The sequence below is a fragment of the Taudactylus pleione genome, unplaced genomic scaffold (genome assembly GCF_031769625.1).
Source record: "Taudactylus pleione unplaced genomic scaffold, aTauple2 ptg000585l, whole genome shotgun sequence".
NCBI lineage: Eukaryota > Metazoa > Chordata > Amphibia > Anura > Myobatrachidae > Taudactylus > Taudactylus pleione.
The window spans coordinates 488085-502779 of NW_028284987.1; the positions used below are offsets into that span (position 1 = coordinate 488085).

Here is a 14695-nt window from a genome sequence, read left to right on the forward strand (position 1 = left end):
TCTATGGTACATACAGTGGCGTAACTACTGTGGGTGCAGGGGGTGCGACTGCTATGAGGCCCGGGCTGCCTTCAGGGCCTGCCGTTCCCCCTGCACCCATTAGTCACGCACGGACCTGTGAGTCCAAGACACCCAGCCGGCCGGCCAGAGGAGGAATAAGAGTGGCACTGGCACATGGGATTTGCAGTTTATCTTCTATTGTTCAAACTCTGAGCAGTTAAAGATAAACTACAAATACCATGAGGCTATGTGTAAGGGTTGGGCTAGGCAGCATGGGACCGGGGAGAGTGTGGCGCGGCGTCCGCCGCACACCATCGTGCCAAACAACATCTGTCATAAACTCTGCTCCGTGAAGGCGGTCTGCCAGGTGATCATGGTGATTGAGCTGTCTGGCTGCCGCTGATGATCGGGGACGGCTGCTTCTGCTGATTGGAAGGTATTCTAAAACCTGACCCTCCGTGCTGTGCCTTTGACTAAAGTTATGCCCCGCCCCCTCTGAGTGCACTGCTATATATATATATATATATATATATATCTTTGTTAGAAAGGAGTACACTCACCAGGGACAATAGCAAATATTGTATTTTTCTAAATTCACAGCATAGAAGCTTGGGGGGGAGCCCTTTCAAGATTTTGCTATGGGGCCTACAACTTTCTAGTTATGCCCCTGGTTACATACTTATCAAGAGTCAAGATTTTAGTGTGGTTCCACATGAAAATTACTTAGAATAACAGTTAATTTAGCCATGCCTTTCATGGAGAGACTGAGGGGCATATTTTTTGCTTATCGGGTTCTAGACCTAATAATGATAGTTACTTATTGCCTCGTATCGCGGCAACAAGAATTTAAGCACAGGGGCTTTGATAGGAGCCTGTCCCTGTGGTGTGTTTAGAAGTGAAGTGATCATAAATGCAATCACTTTGCTTCTCTTTCAGAACCCCAGCGCCGTTCTGCACATGTACAGTGTCAGGGACTCCAATAGGTTTCCTTGTTTGACTAGGTCAGAGCTAATAACTGTATCACCCTGACTAATAGCCCAGATCCCCAAGTCCTCATTAAATGAGGCAGAGCCTAATATAATCACAATTCATATTATATATCTCTGCCCGTTATACCATAAACCTTTCTTTGCTGCTCACACCCGTGGTAAATACCAAGGGGACACAGGTCCCCTATCACAATTGTGCAGTCTCTGCGACACAAGCTAGCATTCAGTTAGTTGGTCTCCCCTGCTTTTGGTAATAGTTCTAGCATAATCTTAGGAATCTAATAGCTTTTTCAAACACTGTGTTCTGGAGCATATATGAAAATACACTAATAATGGAACACTTTATTTACAAAGGAAGTACAATGCTTAGCTACAGAAATGATATAAATGAAAAAGGGTTAAAAACTAGATAGACAAACGTGTGTTGCAATTTTTAATTAAATTCCTCTCTGAAAGAATTACTGATACAGTAGCCCAGAGGTTCCCAAATGCGGTCCTTAAGGTACCCCAACAGTTCAGATTTTAGAGATATCCATGGTTGAGCACAGGTGGTTACATCAAATTGACTAAGGTATAAATTAAGTTACCTGTGGTCAAGTATGGATAACCTTAAAACCTGGATTGTTAGGGTGCCTTGAGGACCGAGTTTGGGAACCTCTGCATTAGCACATAGGCTACTATAGGTTAGGGCATTCCGCATTCCAGAGCTTGGTAAATTATGCATAGCAGCATTCCTTTTAAATATATGGGGTTGTTTTGCTGTCAAGAGATATCTTCTGCGGTCCCTCCATGTTAAATCATTGACATCTTTCATATTTGTGGATACCCCCTGAACACATGTGTTTTTCGGGGGGATACCCTGCAAATATTGTTTATTAAATATGGCCCATAGAAACCTATGGGTGCTGCTTTTGCGGTTGAAAATGGGGGAATGCACAGGTATCTCTAATATCTGCTGTGGTACCCTGTAGATACATTCTGGGGAAACCTAATATCCCGCAAATATTACTTGATAAATAGGCCCCTTTCATGCTATTTTTTCTGTAATTCCCAGCTATGTAGAAATTATGTAATAGTCCTACGGGTGGTTTGTGTAAGCATGGCTGGTCTCTAGAGTAGCTCTTCCATTGGTGGGTTTTTTCTCATGTTTTGTTTTATTTTACATTGTTACCCAGTTTACTGGTATAATAGGCATATTGTTTTGATCATTTTCCAAGTTGCGAAATGTTAGCCCTACTCTTCTTTTTGGGGAGAAACAGCTATTCTCTAAGTAATCTTATGTTTATTTTTCCATGTTGACGGTAGCACCTCTGGTAAAGTGGTGTTTCATTTGTAAAAGGAGATTACTGCATATTCTTGCTGTTTTTATGGAGAGATGGTAACAAAGTCTCATCCACAAAAAGACATCATTTGTAGCATGTACCATTAATTTGTACACCTCTCCATCTGTATTCTATTCTATTTTATTTCTTTTTAGCCAGTGGTTTTATAGCCATAACAAATATTAAAGGTGATAAAGGGCAAACTTGATTCTTTAATTTGGAATTTAATTATAAAAAAACCCCATTACTAAATATGTTTTGCTTGTGGGTCTACGTTATTATTATTATTGTAGACATCAACCCGAAAGCCCAAATCTTTTTAGGATTTATTTCATATATCCCCAGTGAAGTCTGTCAAGGGCCTTCTCTTCATCTACAGAGAACACTAACATTGGTTTGTCACATTTGACATTCTTTTAAACTCATCTAGGTCTGGAGCTTATCTACCTAGAACAAAGACTACGTGATCCTTCTTGACTAAATTAGGGATGATAGGATCCAATCTGTTAGTTATTAGTTTGGCATATATATTTTGTCCGTAGGGCAATTGGTCAATAGATTTAATATTGTGAGGGAGCCTTACCAGGTTTTGGGATGGTTTAAATTTATGTTTCTAAAATCTGTCTTGGTAAATAACAATTATCAGAATTTTCATAATATAGTTTGGTAAGGATTTAAAGCATATTTTGTTGTAAGATTATGTAAAAATTTGTCAATGTACCTTTCAGGTCCAGATGTTTCGTCTTTGGCCAATTTTATTGTTGCGTCTTTACTTCTCTTTCTGGACGTTCTTGGCAAAGTGATATGTTGGGTTTTATGATCTATATGATGTACTACTAAAAAAAATACGTATTAGTTTGGAGGGAAGTGGAGTATTGGGTCTTTCTCTAATTTGTTTCTGGTCTCCATGAGACTACTGGTATTGTTTGTTGTGTTTTTTTTTCATATAAAATATGTGTTGCACCCAGGGCAAGATGCCCACACGCACCCCCCTAGTTACACCACTGGTCCTATGTCTGTATGTTTATCTGCAAAGGAGACATTTTTTTTGTCAGGGGCTATATTAGTTTCCTATCATTATCGACGACCTTTACATGTTTTAGGATCTCATTACATATTTATTTAAGAAAAGGGACAGGTTTAAATTCTGTGCACAAATTAAGCTTTATTTTTGTATTTACCAAGTAGTATTGGCTATATCCCATTATGGCGCCGGGCGCCAGCACTGAAGGGGCACCTCCTCCATTGCTCACAATATATTCCTCCCACTTAAGGCGATTCTATATTAGTGTTTTTGTGCATATGTGATAGATATAGATAGATAGATAGATAGATAGATAGATAGATAGATAGATAGATAGATAGATATGCATCATATTTATTTTCCCTTTTTTTTAGGGGGGCACCACATTATAACTTGCCTGCGGGCGTCTTGAATGAACTTACACCACTGGACATACAGGTTATTATAATAATATTTCTGTAAGTGTAATTGTTCTAATTTTGAGATCTTATGATGCTTATTGTTTCTGACTCCATTTTACAGAATGTCTTTGTCTGCTTTAATTGGGGAAGAATGGGTAACATGAAATATATAGGGGGTTAAAGCATACTTGCCAACTCTCCCTCATTGTCAGAGAGACTCCCTGAAATAGGAGCAATCTCCCTGTCTCCCTGAAGAGTCCAGCAATCTCTCATCTTACCCCATTATGATGCTGTTATATTCAATAAAAACAGAGATATTTACATTCAAATTGGATCATTAGTATAATTTCCCTGCATTGGTTATAAGGCACAATGATCCCTATGGCTACATGCATTTTCTGAAAAGTATCAGTGTGTTTTCATCAACAAATAGATCTTAATAACTGCTTTGGGGCTGGTTTACAATTGCATGTAAGTAAATTTTATGACACACCCCTCAGATGTAGCAGTATACGCAGGGGCATAGAGAGCCATGTGGGGCCCCGGTAAAGAGGGGGCGTGGCCTAATTTCAGAAGGCGTGGCCACGCCCCCTTGAAAAAAAATAGTGTTTTGCAGCGCCGCTTCGCGCCGGGGAGGGGGCGCTGTGAGCCCCTCAGCCCGGCGCAAAGCCAGTGGGGGGCGCGATCAGTGTGATCGCTCCCCCCTTCAGGCATAGTAGATTGCTGTGGCTGCTACTTAGCAACCGCAAGCAATCTCCCGCTGCAGGCCAGCAAACGCTGTGTGCTTGGCTGCTGCAGAGGGAGGGAGGGAGGGAGGGAGGAAGTGAGGGGGGGGCGGCGCCAGACCCGGGCCCCCGCCGGGCCCCTCTGGAAGCCCCTCTGGACGGCTATTTTTCTGGTGTTTTGTCCAGCGCTGCAGCCCGACACAGGACTTCGGAGGGGTAAGTATTAAATCATATGGGTGCAGGATGTGCGGTGTGGGCCCCACCGGACCCAGGGGCCCGTCAAACTGGGAATGAGGGGAGTATTTATAATGGTTGCAGGACCCATTATAAATACACCCCTGATTCCCAGTTTGATGAGTTCTAATTGATAAACTGATAAATCAGTCAGTCTTTGTAAGAAAATGAGGAAAAAAGAAACCTACATCATATTTGGTAAGTGTTTGACTGCTATTTTCCCTACTTTAATTATTGGAGAGTACTTTACTTGCTTCTTAGTGATGATCTGTTCTTTGAGGGTTCCCTGTGCCTCTTACGGTAGTAAATATGCCATTGTGTTAAGTTACCAATCTCCTTGGGAAGCCTCATCTATACATAACATTTGCGATGAGCTGTGGTTACTGTCTGTAACAATTTTCTATTGTCAGTCTATCGGAAAATATTTCAGGGTATATTGGGAGATATCCTAAGTTTTCAGCTTATGATGGTTTGGACATTTTGATTTTTTTTTTCTTTTTATAAAAAAAATAAAAATAATAATAATTCTAAGAAGGCTATCTCTGTAATACCTTCCGGGCCTGTCTGGCCTTTGGAAATCTATGAATATAGTCTGGCAGAAGCTATTGGTCTTGTATCGGTGGTGATAGGTTTATTTTTAAATATTGCAGTTGCATACTTATTTAGTTCTGAATTGTTTATGGTCTTTGAGATTGTGTAGTTATATTATTCCTTCATCACTAGATTCATAAGCTTGTCTTTTAGTACCCGCTCCCTACAAGCAGTGTAATCAGCTCAGTATTTGGTGCGATTAGCCAGGGGCGTATCTTCCTACTGTTAGATGGCACTCGCCAGGGGCGCCAGCTGAGAGGGGGGGCGCCGTTGCCGACATTAATGATCTCTGGCTCTGGTCTCCTGTCTCCTCTTACCAGTGTCCCGCAGTCAGCCGTTATTAGTAAAGGATCCCTGGTCTCCTTTTGTCTCATCTCCTATCCTATGCTCTGCTCTGCCCTCCATTGACTACTAATGTGTATCAGGCTTCTTATATGTCCGTTCATATCAGAAACATTTAAAATTAGAGAGACTACATTTTATTTTTTTACCTAATATATCTCTTCCCCCACAATACCCACCATATACCAATCACCATTCACTGATTCCCATATGTCAATCATGCAGGAGAAGAGTGCCATATCAATCACAAGGCTCTATTCGCAAAGTAATTTGCATATATGCAAATTATCTTGCCCACAATGCATCTAGTTTGTTATTGATGCCCTCTTTTCCTATGTTGTTGACATATAGAAATTAATAAACAGTGCATTGCATGTAGTAAGTGTTATAACTGAAAAAATATAAATAAATATATATATATATACACATACATATTTTGTCTCCCTATTTCTGCAGGCGTGTAAATTGAACTACCCCCAGTGTAAGTTTAATAAATTTATGTCTCCTCAGTCTGAGGAACTTGCCATGATCCTTGTAGGTTATGTATATTTCCATGTTGGGGAATAGGATAAGAACCTTATGGACAGTTTTTATTCTTATGTGGGTTTTAGGAAAGGACCATTGTGGGCTATCATCCTAGTGAATTATAAGGTGGAGTTGTTAAATAGCATAATGCAGTATAGACAGCCGTATTTGCATTTTGTTTGTTTTTGATGCAATGTTTTCAATTTTTTCCTGGGTGTTTTTTGCATAAATGAATTAATAGTGGGTTGCAATAGAGTTCTATAAAAGATATATATATTCTCCCTATTTCTGCAGGTGTGTCAATTAAACTACCCCCAGTGTGTCTTAGTTTTTTTTGTACTAGTAGAAAAACAGTCATTAGAGGGGGGCACCAGTCCCTTGGTTTGCCAGGGGCGCTCGGACCCCTAGATACACCCCTGCGATTAACCCCCCCATTTTGCTTCCAATATATATTCTGTGTGACTTTCCAATTCCATTTACATCTGTTAAACTGAAAATCTCAAAGATGTTATGTCTGATTTTAGAGTTGATTAATAGTTGCTGCAACGTTCGTGAGTGGTCCATCTGGTTTGACAGGTTCAGAAGCTATTTAAGGAATGGCGTTAGCTCGTAATACTTGATCAAAGAGTGCATCTTCTGTTTGGGAGTCCATAGTATTTGATTTGTCTTCTATACAGTTTGCTCAACGTTTGATGGAATGTCTACGCATCACTAATTTTTATTATTTTTTATTCCATGTTGCTCTGTATTGTAAGTGCTTAGTAGGAGATTGTGTCTACGAGGGTGATTCAATAAGTAGGGTAACAAGACCTCTCATGTGTGTAATGTTCTCTATTTCATTAAAATTTCCCGCCAGGCCAAAGCAAGTAGACCACTGCTTCCCCTCACAGTCATTAGACTGCAGCTCATGTCAGTCATACTGTCCCAACATCAATTGTAAGATGGCGGAGCTAGTGGAAACATGGTCTAACATTGAGCGTAGTGTGATCAGATTTCTGCATCTAGAGGGCACACGAGTAGCTGAAATTCATTGCCAACTTGTCGAGGTGTATGGTGATAACGTCATGTCACGGAAACAGGTTTGTGTTTGGTGCACTGCCTTTGATAACGGCAGGACAGACGTTCAAGATCAGCAGAGATCCAGCCGGCCAAGCACGTCCACCACAGATGACAATTTGTGCTGCATTGAAGGTCTGATTCAGGAGGACAGATGCATTAAAGTTAGTGACATAGCCGATGAACTGAACATCTCAGTGGGTACTGTGCACAACATCGTTCATGAGCAACTGGGGTACAGGAAAAGGTATTTACACTGGGTACCGAAGTAACTCACAGACATTCACAAACCCAATAGGATGGGATTGTCTCACGCAGTACCATGAGGAGGGAGTACAGTTCCTGCAGCACATTGTTACAGCCGATGAAACGTGGGTGCATCATGTGACAATGGAGACGAAGCAAATGTCCATGACATGGAAACATGCATCATCCAAACCTTAAAAGAAATTCAAAACAACTCCATCAGCAAAGAAAGTCATAGCGACTGTGTTTTGGTACCACAAGGGTGTGTTTGTTGTTGATTTCCTCACTAAGGGAGATACTGTGAATGTTGTCTGCTACTGTGACACATTGAGCTGGTTGCGGAGGATAGTTCGTCAAAAACTACCTTAGTTGCTACAAACAGGCATCTTATTGCTGCATGGTAAATGCCAGGCCACATTCAGTTAATCACACACGTGAGTTGTTTTGGCGTTACCATTGGGAGGTACTGGACCATCCTCCCAACAGCCCTTTTGACCGTTGAAGAAGCACCTGGGTAGAAGGCAATTCGCAACTGATGGTGAAGTTCAGCAAGCCATCATGTCCTGGCTTCAGGCGCTTGGCACTGATTTCTTCTATGCCGGGATCGATGCCTTGGTGAACCATTGGAACAAATTCTTAGACAAGTATGGGGACTATGTGGAAAAATAATCTGTACGAAGGCCATACTATTGAATATACAGTACGTATATGTTCACATTTAATAAATTTACTCAATGAGAGGTCTTGTTACCTTATTTATTGAACCACCCTCGTAATATGTTCAGGGTGTTCCACTCTACAACAAAGCATTTGCACCATCTCTGACATGGTGATCTTAGGGTTTCATCTTACACTTTTAAATGGATCCATTTTACTCACCCATAATTAACAACGTATCTATGAGAGAGAGGGAGGGGCGGATAAAGTGGTCAGTCAGAGATTGGACTGTGATGTGACTGTTGCCCTTTGCGCCTCTGGAGATTTATCCGCCTCTTCACACATCTAGGTGCACATCATCTGTGCAGAGACATCTCCTGAGAGCAGAGAAATGGGGTGCACCCTGACCTCAGACCTTTCTGGGGTGACAGTGCATAACCAAGCATTGTGCTGTGTGCATTACGTACACTTATTAGGTCAGGGCCTGTGTGTCATTGAAACTGTTAAGTTACTTGACACATTCACTTTTTTATTTTATTACTGTTGATAAAAGAAATCCAGAAGATAATCCATATTTATTGCTTAGGTGATATATCCAAGATGATTTTAGAAGCAAATCTATCACAACATCATTGTAATTGACGTTTCATGTGCAAGCCCCGGAGCGAGAGAGAAAATCTCTCGCTCCGGAGCTCACTACAAAAGGGGCGGCTGTCGATGTTGATCGACAGCTCGCCCTGTTTTGTAGGTGGGGCGGGGGGGTGGCTACACAAACAGAATGTCTGCCGTTTTGTGGGCGGCCGTACTGACATCAGCAGTAATGTCAGAGGGGAGCTTCCTGTTCGATCAGAGCAGGAAGCTCCCTGGGGCTTGCAGTTGCCGAGACCCAACTTTAGGGTCTCATCACAAGCTTGACCATCGCGACCATCACCCTGGTCGGTCGCTAAAGCTGTGGGTGTTAACCCACAGCTTAGCTAGTGACCAGGAGGCCGCACTAGAAAAAGAAAAAGAAAAAGCAAACGGCCGCCCTCATTCAGATCGAGCGGTCGTTTCTTGCGACCGCCTCTGAATGAGGGCCATAGTCTGAGCACTCACACTTTATATTTTAGGACTTGGGACGAGGCTAATGATATGTAGCATATCTGTAGATATTATGAAGTACATACAGCGTCTCATTCAGCAAAGTTTTGAAAAAACCCTATCACTCTGACCCTCAGGTCTGTCCAGGTCTTATCATGAATCCGAAAGGTTTATGATGCATATTTTGTTGGTATTCACTATTGGCTGTACCTGGCAGAAGCATGACTTGCTGATTCACACTTCTTGGATGGATTATGGATGCGGCCCATATTAGGGAGTTGGCTAGACCTATGCCTGAGGTGCGGAGTCTAATGTGCCGGCGGTATTCACCAGGGACCCTCGCAAGAAGGTATGGACTTGACTGTGTCCGACACACAGGTCGCGGCCCTCAGGATAGGTTCCCTTATACAGGTGCTGGTAAATTCTGGATGCCGTGGAGGAGATGTATAGCTTAGTCGACAGGCCGGGTCAGAACCAAACGGACTAGACGGTACCAGGTAGCAGGCGTAAACAGGTCACAGGGAATAGATGAAGTCAAAACCAGATATCAGATGCAGTACCAGGGGTCAGGCGAAATCAGAGTAACAAACGAAGCCAAGGTCAGAAACAGGTAATGGAATAACACAGGAACAGTGGAGTATGGTAAATGAGCCTATACTCTGGCACAGTAATGCTCTCCAAGACTTCCTTAATTAGGCAGGGCTTGATTTTGGCACCTTCTGTGGTTTACACTAAATTGTATGCATGTCCCTTTAAATCCTATGCAGAGCAGCGCGCGCGCTCCTATGGACGCCGCGGCCGCCTGCACACAGCTGCCGGAGGAGAAGAGGGAGAACAGCTGACAGCGGGAGCCGGGGATCTCCCGCCCGCTGTCCCACGCCAGCCCGAAGTCCAGCGTCGCCGGACCAGGTAAGAGGGACCTGGATTCGGCGGCGCTGTGACATTCATTTACCAATTACATAAATTGATAGTGAGGCTTTTAACAAATTATCTTGTCATAATAAGTTATTGTTTTACTTTGCTTGTAGATGTGGACAATACAAACTGGGGCACTACTGTGTCATAATATGTACTGGGGGCATAGTATGACAAAATGTGAAATGGAGGCACTGTATGGCATAATGGGAACTGGGGACACTGTGTGGCATAATGTGAAATGGAGTCACTGTGAGGGCTGGCGCTACAATTAGGCAGTTTTAGGCAGCTTAGGTTTGCATAAGCAGGATTCGCCGCCCCCGCACTTGCCAGCTGCTGTCTGACTGAGACTGTGTCACAGTCTGACATGTCTGGTGCAGCAGTGCCTGCCCGGCCCTGCCCCTGCCCTCTCTGCCTGATGCCTACTCCTTCTCCCGGGACCAGCCATCAATGTGCTGATGTCTATAAGGGGTCTATTCATTATTACTTCATTTCTACATAAGCAGGTGAAAATGCACAAGTTTTGGGGCCATTCATCATAAATGTAATGCAGGAGATATCACAGATATCTACTGCTCACCTTTCTGTCCCGATGTGGCCCGACACTAGTATGGAGACTTACAGTCATCAAGCTCGAAAATATAATATTTGTTATATATTTTGATATATCTTCAGATGGCATTTCCTCCCGTCCACACTCTCCTTCCCTATGGGAAAGGAGTCCGGGGATGCAAAGAGGATCCTTTCGGATCCCTCCACCCCTGTCCATCTCCTTCTGCCGGACCCCGGGGCTTTGTGTGCCGGTGTAAATGCTGGCGCACTGATGCAGGCGCATTAGCACGTCCGAGTCTGGCTCTGCAGGCCTAAGTTTCACTGCTCCGAAAGGATCAGTGAAAACATTAGTGGGGAAAGCTGATTTTTGGATTAGTGACGTCAAAGTCGTGCACCGCCCCCTCCAGGTACACACATGCTGGAAGGACACATCACACTTAGGGATACAAGGTAAGCCGTTTTTTTAATGTTCTGCGTACGTGTTGCTCCTGAAGACGGGGTTTGAACCCTGAAATGTTGAGTGAATAAAATTTATGCTATTGAAGTCCTGAAGTGCAGTGCTATGTCTGACCTCCTGTGTCCACTACGTAGGTCTATCACATCATTTGACAAGGACACTCAGGCCTTTGACCTACTCAGGAAGAGTGCCGATCCATTCTCTCTAACTAATTCATCATCATGTTTTGCCAAAACCACATTCAAGTGTTTTGGTTCAGATTCCGTTTTGGTTTGGTTGTGGATTCCTTCAAAATCGCTACAATCATGTAATTTGGACCTGTTTAGATTCAATCCAAAACTCGAGTTTAAATCCGAGTTCTGCACTGATTACAGAACCGAATAGGGACTCTGTTCAACTAGGCACCCCAAAGTGATTCGGAACTGGGACTCGATTCGACTCAGAAACCCTAAGTTCGGCGCTCTCCCTCTCTCTCTCTCTCTCTCTCTCTCTCTCTCACAGAGGAGCTGGGGCACGAATTATGTGATGAGGGGGCGTGGCACAGAGGAGCCGAGATACAAGTGACCGGATGGGGAGATGCTTCCCGGGGATCTGCGCCGTGTATCACAGCAGCTGGGACACAGCCACCCCCCAGACCCCTAGTTGCACAGGAGTCTGGGGTGTGGGCAGATACAAGAGAAAGGCGCTGATTGCTGTGTCCTCGCTGCAGCGGCTGTGATACACAGCGCTAATCTCCGAGGAGATTACCTTCTAGGCAGACACTCAGCTATATTAAAAACAAGTTTAAAGGTACAGTTAGGGTTATGTTTTATCTGCCCCCCTTTCTGCTATTTTTAGTCTCGCTGCAGCCCCCCACTGGTCCTAAGCTGTTGTGGCCACTCCCCCATTAAGTGGGTGCATATTCTCCTCCAATGTCTTGGGACAGAATATTTTATTGGAGCCCCTGGTTCCAGCTTTGCACATACTGTGTGTTGGTCCAGTGTCACGTATGCTGGTAGGAGTCCAGATCCTTTGAATAAACCACACTTCTATACAGGATTTTACAATAGATTCCAACAATTACCAAGGACAGGATTGATTGGCTCTCCAATTAACACTTCCACTGCTCAGTTACACCTAACTATTATCAACAGGTGGCATAATTATATCTTGTTCTGGGAAGGTTTTTCTATACAGCTGTTTAATATTTTGTTATACCAAGTAAGTTCCCAAATAATTTTATGATTAATGGTAAACTAACAATTAGACATATCACACCCCTTAATACTTTTCTCAGAATGTCAATTTCTATAGCACAGAATTCAATTGACCTGACTCATAGAAGACTCTGCTCAGCACAGGGTTACAGTTTGTGCAGGGACTGACCGAATAACCTTGTGACTGGATCACTGCTGTCGTGGCAAGCTACAAGGGTTTATAGAAGTAATGTTTCATTTTTAAGCATGATGCCATTGATGGCTGAGAATACAGGACAATAAAAATTCCTCTGTGTGTTATAAACATACCGCATACAGCAAATCATGCACAAGAATTTCCAGGGCTCATAATATGTTCAACAAATGTTAATTCCAGTTTTATTTTCTATGTGTGTTTAACTTCCTATATGGGTCAACAGGTTAATATATCAAACCAGCTCTAGTGTAAAGTACAAGATATAATGCATGTGGATTATGTTAAGGTGGAAATAAAACAAAGTTGTTTTGTTATTCACTTGCAGTGTGGTTTAGGCGTGACCCCCTGGCACCTACCTTAGGGTTAGTCACTCTCATGATACTGTAGTTCAGTTTTTCTTATCTCAGGCTCTGATGAGATAAAAGTGAACACGCAGGTATATAAGTGAAGGACCCGCTGACACTTGTAGTGCTGTACAATTATAGGATGAGCTCAGACATTCTCTCTTGGAGAAATATTGTAAACGCACAACTTTATTATCACTCTCTTTTCAACAGTCTGAGATTCAAGACTCTGGCTCACACTGAAGGTCACAAGAGCTGACACTCTTTTTTTGGACTGTCGCTCTGCTCCCAAATTTCTCACTTCTAAGCAACCAGCCTTTGTATGTTTCTATTACTCACACAGCTAACAATCTACTAACTGTCACATTTGGGTATCTCAGGGAAAAACTCAATAGACATGCCCCTGGAAGCAGTTTCCTTGTACAGGTGTCCCAGCCGTCAATATTTGATTAGCTGATGGGTACGGTGTACTGACTCTTGCCCATACTTGCCTACTTTTGAAAAAGCATGTCTGGGAGATTGTGAAAGCAACACCTATGAGTGCGGCAGTAAAGTGGATATGTACTGTTCATCTGAGAGATGTGCCATACAATTGCCTTAAGCTGGGCATACACGGTACGATGTGCACCCAGCGATGTGATCCACGGCCCGACGGCCGACATATTGGGAAGTCCCCACACACGGAGCGATCCGGGGCCCTGCCACCCGATACATATAAATTTCTATTATTATTTGCTCCCATACATCACCAGGTTTTCATTCCAACCAGCCAGATTGGACAGATATCTGACAGATAATTTTAGAGTGTATGCCCAGCATAAGGCATACATGCTGACATCCCGGAGGGGGCAGCCAGGTGCCTGGATCTGCGGTTAAGAAGATCTTAGTGTTTGCAGCTCCTGCCTGAGGCATTGCATTAATTACTGCCTGTCTGTGTGCAATGTCAGGTGCACACTAATTAATTCTCCTGTCTGTGCTCAGCACAGTTGTATCTTTAAGGGAGGCTTGCTGCTTGGGGCCTGTTCCTGTTAAAACCCAGCCAGCCCTGCATTCCATGCCAATGATAGAAGTTTTTTCATACTTCCAGTTCCTGTCTCCTGTATGTCAGTCGAGTTCCTGAGTCAGTCTAGCTGTGTTTCGTGTGTGCCATTTATTCTATCCATGTGGCTCCACCTGCATCTCTTCCACACCTGCTGCTTGTACCATCTGGGCAGCACGGAGTGCTTCCTACCCCAGAAGCGTCTGTCACCATCCGCTGGCTTGTATCAACACGGCGGCACCAGTCGCAGTTTAGCGTTCCAGGTGCGCAATCTAGCACACCGTCGCCAGTATCATCCCAGCGGCACTGGTAGCTACTCTGCGTTCCAGGTGCGCAACCTAACACACAGTCGCCAGTGTCATCCCGGCGGTGCTGGTAGCAGCTCTGCGTTCCAGGTGAGCTATTAAGCACACCGTCGCCAGTGTCATCCCGGTGGCACTGGTAGCAACTCTGCGTTCCAGGTGCACTATTAAGCACACCGTCGCCAGTGTCATCCCGGCGGCACTGGTAGCAGCCCCACGTTCTTGTTGCATACCTCACCTGAGTCTCATCAGCCCAAAGGCTGCAATTGTCCTGGGGCCCCAGGTCACTATCAGCCCTCAAGGCTGCTCCAACAGCCCAAAGGCTGCTTCACATCGCCAGTCCCTTGACCACGATTATAAAGGCCACAACCAGCCCTCAAGGCTGCTCCCACAGCCTGCATCACACCTCTTGCCCTCGACACAACTAGTCAAAACAAACCAGCCCCAAGGCAGCATCAACAGCCCAACGGCTGCAACCAAATCCTTAACCCTTGGCCACGAC

General features: G+C 43.9%; 1 protein-coding gene across 3 annotated transcripts in view; it reads left to right on the plus strand.

Moving 5' to 3' along the window:
- SPECC1 (sperm antigen with calponin homology and coiled-coil domains 1) overlaps positions 1-14695 on the plus strand; it is a 560436-nt gene that overhangs the window by 184394 nt on the left and 361347 nt on the right. The gene's annotated exons all lie outside the window — the stretch shown is intronic.